The following is an 8,779-nucleotide window of genomic DNA, read 5'->3' as shown; positions in this document are numbered from 1 at the left end:
AAACTGCCAAAACTTTTCACTGCTACATTTGGAAAAAAAATAGTAATGAGTTGACGTGTTAGTGATTCAGGACTTCTGGGAAACTGAAAGCACCCGTGTGTACTTATTTTTGAGTCAAGACGTTCTGAACGAGTCTGGCCCAAAAGGAGAAATATCTGTCTTCCGAAATTGAGTGCAGGTCTCTAGTGGCTTCCCCCAGCAGGGAGCCAGTTATTACATAAGCTGAATCCCAGGTCCGTGGGTTTCCCTAGCCTGAAAAAGGAGCTGCATCTGCAGGTTATGAGGAAAACAGAGAGACCCATTTCTCTGTGGAGTGATCCTGAACAGGCAGCTTCAGCCGAGAGGATATTCTGGCCAAAGGAAAATGTAGCTTAAGAAAAGCCCCAGCTGCTTCAAGTAACTTAAGCCTCGCTATTCATGAAATATTATCTGACAGCTCCCCCCCTCCCCAGGTGGCTGGGGACTGAATCAGAGCTGCTCCAGGAACCTGTGCTCTCATTTTGGCATTAGAGATTTACCCCACTTTGCACACTAGACAGTTTTGTGAAAGGCTGTATTTAGATCACACATTTTTTTGTGTGTGAATATAAAGGCATTTAATCAATGCACTGGGAAGCTTGCTCTGATGAATCCTTTAGGTGAGAAATTAACTGGCCCTGATTGCTAAATGAGGACTTTCAGGGGTGTTCAGCGCCCTGCTTGTTGATGTGGCAGAAGCAGGGGTATGAGAAACACTGGAATGGAAGCTCTTTGAGAGGAGGGGTTTGTTATTTTGTTCACTAATATACCGTAGTATTTGGAACAGTGTCTGGCACAGAGTGGATGCTAAATAGATGCTTGTTGACTGAGTGAGTATAGGTCTCTGCCTATAAAAGCTTGCAACCTAGTTTGCATTAAAATTGTTAATTATTAGAACTTACAACCTAGTTTGTTTGCATTTGATTAATTAATATTAATTAATTAGTGATTTTATTCCTTTATTCTACTTATGAGTGTCCTGGAGTCCTCGGTTTTATTAGGTCTTTAATCTCTTTTAATTATATTTAAAAATAAAACCAATGATGTGTTTGTTTAGAACATGAGAAAACAGATAAGTAAGGAGAAAAATAGTTAAGAAGTAATTATTTTCATTTAAGCTTATATCTTTCAAAACTTTTTTCTATGTAAATAGTAAATATACATTTTTAAAAAAGATTTTATTTATTTATTTGAGAGAGAGAGTGAGAGAGAGCACAAGTGGGGAGGAGAGGGAGAAGCAGCTCTCCCCCCACCCCCACTGAGCAGGGAGCCCGATTTGGGGGCTCGATCCCAGGACCTGAGCCGAAGGTAGTTGCTTAACCGATTGAGCCACCCAGGTGCCCCAGTAAATATACATTTAAAAAAAATAAGCTCATCTTCAGACAAAGTTGATTTTATGATTTGCTTTTTCCCTCCACTTCTCAGTGTTATTGTGCATAACTTCTTATATCAAAATACATAACTTGCAAATAATCACTTTTTAAACATTGCACAATTTAGTTTTATCTGTGATTATATCATAATTTTCTTTTTTTAAAAGATTCATTTATTTTTAGAGAGACAGCATGTACTCGTGCGAGCAGAAAGAGGAGTGGAGGGAGAGGGAGAGAGAGAATCTCAAGCAAACTCCCCACTGAGCGTGGAGGAGCCCTACTCAGGGCTTATTCTCATGATCCTGAGATCATGAGCCGAGCTGAAATCAAGAGTCGGACACTTAACCCACTGAGCCACCCAGGTGCCCCTATATCACAATTTTCTTGATCCCTATTGTTGGACATCAGGTTCCCCCCCACCCCGCCCCGCTCTCTCTCTCCTTCTCTCCCTCCTTCCCTCTCTCTTTAGTATAAACAATGCTGTGATTGTCTGTAAACTTTTCCACATATCCATGATTATTTTCTTGGCAATAACTCTCAGAAGTGGAATTACAGGTTAAAGGTCAAAGGCTTTTGATGTATATAATCACATTGCCTACCCTAAAGACTGGGAAAATGCATACCCCTCTCCATATTCTATTGACAGAAAGAGGCTTTTCCCTTTACCTATACTGACACTATGTATTATCATTTTTGAAACGATTATGTTCTGGGTTAAAAAAGGGAATATTATTATTGTTCACATACTTTTGATTTACTGGTGATGCTAAATAGCTTTTCATATGTTTTTGGTCATTTGTATTTCTCCTTTTGCTAGTTCATATACATTGTCTTCCTCAGAGATTCACCAGGACAGATCTTTTCTTGGTCCCTTCCAGTCCACAATGGGACTTGCTATGGCACTTATCCCACAGTTAGCCCTTAATAACTGTTGATTCTTTCCATTTACCCAGTCATCCATTCACCCATCCACCCATCCAGCCACCCAGCCACCCATCTATTATCCATTTATCCATCTGTTTATTTGTTGATTTATTTAACAAGTATTGAGGACCTACTAGATGCCAGGCAGATAAATACAGGCTTATAATCTAAAATAGTGCTTTGAAAGTTTTTGATATCACTGCTATCAGCTACAAATCTTACATTTTTAGAAAAGACATATGAATATGATTTAATACAAAGAGTGGCTAATCCAAATGTTTTTTTCCCTAATGAATTTTCTTTAGGATAATAAAGGACAAAGATGAGCTTATCTTTTCTGAACACCCTGAAGATGTCAACAAACTTTTTCTGTAAAGGGCCAGATAGTAAATATTTTAGGTTTTGCAGGCCGAGCTGTCTCTGAAGCAACCACTCACTTTGTTCTAATAGTGCAAAAGCAGCCATAGACAAATGAGCCTGGCTATGTTTCAGTAAAAGTTTATTTATAGACGTTGAAATTTACATTTCATATAACTTTCACATGCCACAGAATATTATTTTTCTTTTGATTTTTTTTTTCAATCATTTAAAAGTGTAAAAACCTTTCTTAGCTTATAGGTTATACAAAAATAGGCAGTGAGCTGGATTTTGGCCTGGGGTTTGTAGTTTGCCGAGCTCTGGAAGAGAGAGTCTCAGAAGCATGCTTTCAGGCGGAGAGAAGCCAACCTAGTTTTGCAAATTCGCTATAACCAACCCCCAGAACTGATAATTCATAAAGGGATGATAGATTTGAGTTTAGCTGAGGCTTGGGTATATCCTGAGTCTTAATGACTTGCAACATGTAGTTCTTAGTGTTTTAGCAATATTTTAATTTCTGAAATGTATTTTATTATATAGTGACTCATACAGAAATTTCATAGTTAAGTATAAAGAAAAAAATGCTCTCTTACCCTTTGTCAAGGATAGGAGATGTCTTTTTGATGTATTTCCTCTTAGTCTTCACATATGTGTAGGGCTCACATATGTGGGATATGTGGGAGGTCATTCTATATAAACAATTTTGAATCCTGCTTTGTTTCTCTTAATACTATATGGTAATATTTTTCAGTGCTGCTAAATATCCTAATGTAAACTAAAACCACAATAAGATACCATTACATAGAAAGGCTATATTAAAAAAAAAAAAACTTACCTAAGAGAAATGAAAACATGTGTCTACACAAAGATATGTGTGCAGGTGTTCAAAGCAGCATTATTTATAATAGCCCCAAAGTGGAAACAACTCAAATGTTCATCAACTGGTGAATGCATGAACAAAATATGGCATAGTCATATAATAGAATACCATTCAGCAATGAAAAGGAGCAAAATACAATGCAAGTTACAACGTGGATAAACTTCAAAAACATTATGCTCAGTGAAAGAAGCCAGACACAAAAGAACATATACTGTATGATTATAGTTATGTGACATTTCTAGGAAAGGCAAAAAAAGAGACAAGAAGCAGGTTAGTGTTTGTCTAGGGCTGGGGTAGGAGTGGGAAGTGGCTACTAACAGGAACAACCAAACTTTTTTGGGGCAGGGGAAATGCTCTAAAACTGGAATATGGTGATGAGTGCACAATGAGACACATTACTAACTACTGGACTATACACTTACAATGGGTAAATTTTATGGTCTGTAAATTATTCCACAATAAAATTGTTAAAAATATTCATTGAAAACTGAGTTTTTAATAGTATCATATTTCTTTGTTTGAATGTTTCATTTCTTTATCCGGTGTGACTTGGGAGAAATGTTTAGTATTTATTCCCTTTTTAGCCAATATCTATATTCAGTAGGTTACATTTGAGCCATTGGGCGTGAACAAGAATGATTTAGTGGACTGAATCCTAATCCGGTGGGCAAGGAACCTCGCATGGCGTCAGCTTTGCCTCCTAGCTGGGTGGACCCCAGCTTCTTCATTTGTAAAATCTAGAAAAGAAGTGGACACAAGGAGATACTGGACCCTAGGGGATAGAGGATCGGAAGAGAAAACAGGGTAGTAGTGGTAATGAAAGGACTGATATCCCCAGAATTAGAGGCCAGTGACGGATGACTTACCCCACTGTCTTGTCATGTCCCCCGAGTCCCCTCCTGCTCTCCTATGTGGTAGGAAGTTGGTAGGAACTGTGTGCTGGGTTCCCAGGTGATCAGACATTGGAGGAGACTCAGGAGAGACTGCAATGATGAAATGATGACAAGAAGCTGGGTGGGATCTGCTTTGTAAACTGGAAGCATTCTGCTTGGCCGTGGCCCTTGCCGTGGGGAGGAGCACCACTGGGTGACTTAATCACCAAGAAGCTATCTAGGTTTTGTGCTCCCGAGTAAGAATGTAGAGCTCGTTATAGGAATACTGAGGTTGGAAATACTTTTAGAGTCAAGAGTTTAGAAATGTTGCCATTAAAACAATAGGTCGTCATGTTTGCCTTCAAGGGAGAGTTTAAACTGAGAGGGACAGAACTGGTCTCTGATTCCTTGTGTTCTCCGTTTCCAGCCGAGTTCCGGGTTTTCCTAGAGTGTAGCCAGCAGCATCTGTACCCAGAAAACACAAAAGAAAAGCTGTGGAAACCTAACTTGTAAATGTTTTTTTCATTAGTTCCAGGCTCCCAGCCACCAATAAACTGTATGCTTTTAAAAATTCCTTATTATTTTGTGAGCCTAAAAAAAAGTGCTTTTTACCCTTGTTCATATGCTTGGGATTTTCTTAAAATGTTACTTATCAAACATTTATCTGTTTAGTCCCTCCAAAAGGTAACGGCATTCTAAGTTTTTCCTTAAAAGAGAAAAAAAAAAAAAAAAACCCCATTTAATAAACTTGCTGTAACTTGAGCCTGTTGGTGGTCTTGGAAGAAACCCAAATCCAGGTTTGGTTGATACTGTGTAATGTGAATGCAATTAGTAGTGGTTTTTCCAAAGTAGAAAGAGATGTAGAAAAATAATGCACAGCAAATTTAGGTCAGAGCTGGGAAGCTTATAAATCCTTATTTTTGTTTTCATTACCTTAAGTAATAGGGAAGCTTTTGTCTTTATTACATAATTTCCCTAGCCGTAATATGGTTTAAAACCTTTCTGTGTTAATTTCATATGTTTGATCGGAAAGCCAGAGTCCGCAGACCCCTGTGATGTTGCTGCTGGTACGGTTTACATGTAGCAGATTTCTTGTTCATCTCTAGGAAGCCAACACTAAAATTACTGATGGGGGCAACTTTTACCACCTGTTCCTTCATTCAGTACGAGGTCTGACAAAGCAGTTTTCAAGGGATCGACATCCTCTGGCTAGGCTGAGGAATGAAGTGGCCTGTGTATTGATGTTGTTGTATTTCAGAGGATGTGATTCAGTTCTAGCGTGTTTAAACCTACGTGACCAGACGTAAAGCCTGTACGGACAGGTATGTCTTTCTGGTGAATTGTAGGTACTCAGGAAATAATAGCTGTTAGTATTCCCACCCTCCAATATTCTCACCCTCTAATGTTGAGATGCAATCCCAGCTACACCATCCTCTGTGCTTCTCCTTGAATTTGCCAGGCCCACTCCTGCTTCTGTATGTTGGCATTTTTTTATTCCCCCTTCTTGGAGGCCAGATACCAGCCTGGACCCCTTCCTTACCTCTTCTAGGTCTTTGTTCAAAGATACCATCTCAGTGAGGCCCTACCTATCTCTTTTCCTTGCTTTGTTTTTTCATTGTTTCATCACCGTCGGATAAATGGACAGACTGAGATGCTGTGTATCCTGTTGGTTTATTTGGTTTATCATTTGTTCTACCACCAGAATATGAGCTCCATGAAGGCAAGGGTTTCTGTCTGATTTGGTCATTGCTGTGCACCTACTGCCTAGAACGTAATCATTGCTACAACTTGGTTTAATGAATGAATGCATGAGTGAATGTATGTATGAATGAATGAACGAATGGATGAATATTCTATGATGTACTGGTTATGTGGCAATGACTAGTACGTTTGCTTTCTTGGATCCTTTGCTTGATTCCCCATTTGTTTCAGGAAGTGCCATGCGTGGGCAGGACTTGGACAAACATATGAGAAATTCTAGTAAAGTGGGCTAGTAAGAGTGATAGGAGAGGTACAATGAGTTATGGGGGCACCCATGAAGGACTCCTAATCCAGAGGTAGAGAAAGGACCATCAGAGGCTTCCAGGAGGGAGGGGCATCACAGCTGACATCTGGAGACAGAATAGGCATTGGGCAGACAGAGTCAGGGTGATGTGATGGGCGATGTGAAGAGGGTTCCAGGAAGGAAGAAGAATGCGTACAGAGACTGGAAGTGAGTAACCGTGGAATATGGGGGGCTGAAAGGAGAGCCCGCAGGCCACGTTGAGGAGCTTGGATTTGGTGCTGATGGCGGTGCGGAGCCATGGAAGGGTTCCACGGACAGGAGTGACCCGGTCAGTCTTTCGTTTACAACAGTCATTTTAGCGAGTAAGACATTTGTTTCTCCTGAGATGAAGAACTCGAACACAAACCCCCAGAAGGGAAATTTTGCGAATGGTTAAAGGGGCTTCCAGAAAGTGAATCTTTGAGCTCCATAAAGTCTGCTGAAATAATGTTGAATCTGACCGGTGAGTTTCACAGTTTAGAGTCCACTCCCACCCCCAAAAGCTTAAGAAGCTTCATTATCTTTGGGTGTACAGTTCATAGCTTGAGTTTAGGGACATGGTGTTGCTATAGATGTGGATATTTCCACTGAACTCAACATCACTGTGGGGCAGACAAATACAGCAGGAGTGGAGGAGGCAGAGAAAGTCCTAATCTGCTTTTAGACCCAGAAGGATTGACAGCATCTCCTACCCACTGCTAGTTGCCAAATGGAAATAAAGTGGCAACGATGGGGTGTCAGGCAGTGGAGGGGTTACCCAGCAGACCTTGGTCCTATCCTTGCTCTGCAACTTATGATGCATGATGTGGTTTTGGGAACTCCTTAACTTCTTTGGTCCTCAGTTTCCTTTTCTGGAAAAGGGGGTTAAGGCTACCTATCTTTCAGGGTTGATAGGATTCAGTGAGATAAAGTGTAGTTAGTTCTGCTATAGCACTTGTTTTAAAAACATGAATTTGTTCCAACCTGGTTGATGTATTAGGGAATGATTTGAAGATAACACAAATGTGATCAATGTTATCCATAAGAAAAGCTAGGTGAACTCAAGAAAACTGCACCCAAGGGAGTGAACTGTGTAGGAATATGCAGAACACACATCTCCAACATCTACCTGCTACCGAAGGAAGTTCACTGCGTGTGTTGTGAGCCGCGCCCAGCCGCATCTGGTGTTACAGTTTTCAGTCTCATTTCCGATCACTCTCCTTCCACAGCTTCTCCATAACCCACGGACCATAACCCGTCCAACACCCACTTCTACACGCAAACTTAGGTTTTTTTCAGGGTAAAGGGCCACGTCTATTACTTATATGTCTTCATCATTCAGGATATGTAAAAAAGAAACCTGGGCTACCATTTTTATTAGCTTCTTATCTTTTATTTTGTGTCACTAATGAAGTTTTTGAGTGGCGTGCCTCAATCCCATTTTCGCATAAGCCCTGTCATTTTTATTGCATGATTTTGCATAGCAGGGTGATATTTTGGAACTTGCCTTTTCTGTGATAGCAAAGCTGACTGTATTTAAAGAACCCAACACAATTCCTGACACTGACCAAAAGGTAGCTGCTTTATTATTAATCCATTTAAGTTGTGATGTTGGATTGGGGCAGTGACCACTAGCATTTAATTACTTTGACTGTGAACGTAAGTGAAATGGAGCAGCTGAGTGGGAGGGTTTTCTGGGCTTGTCTTTTCCGAGTGTGTGCTGCTCAGACCACTGTTGGGGTGTTATTGGTGACAAACCAGATGTGTCTAGAAAAGAGCAATCCCGGAAGAGAGAAGCCATAAGAATTATCTTTAAGCAGCTCAGAGGGCTGCCTTGGGGAAGAAGGACTGCTTTGCTTTGTGGGGTTTCACACAAAGCCGAAGCTGTCGGGTCCAGGGGGCTGCTTGGCACAGGGCTGCTGTGACCACTCTGGGATGGGCAAGGACAGGGAGAAGTCAGTGTTGGCTTTGGCAGTTCTACCTTCTAAAGTTCCTTTTTTAAAAAAGATAATGTGCAAAGACAGATAATTGCAGGTTTACCAGAAGAAATTTTACACAAAAAAACCCTGAAGTTTTCCAGCAATACTTGGGCTCTTGCTTCCTTTTTTTAATGGTCTAAAAGAATAGCTCACATGTGGACATATTTACATACCGACTTTTCTTTAGTTATGACCTTGAACACTGGAAATCTAAAGACTGTGCTTTACAAATATTTATGGCTTGGGGCATGCTTAGGAATAGTGAAATCACATCACTGCTTTCCATCCAGAGTTCTTCCCCCCCCCCCCTTTTTTTTTTGTTCCAACTCAGGAAGAAAGCTTAACTAGTTGCT

This window comes from Phoca vitulina, unplaced genomic scaffold (genome assembly GCF_004348235.1).
Source record: "Phoca vitulina isolate PV1807 unplaced genomic scaffold, GSC_HSeal_1.0 scaffold2, whole genome shotgun sequence".
Taxonomy (NCBI): Eukaryota; Metazoa; Chordata; class Mammalia; order Carnivora; family Phocidae; genus Phoca; species Phoca vitulina.
The sequence above is the reverse complement of the archived record's forward strand: the minus strand, read 5'-3'. Positions refer to the sequence as shown.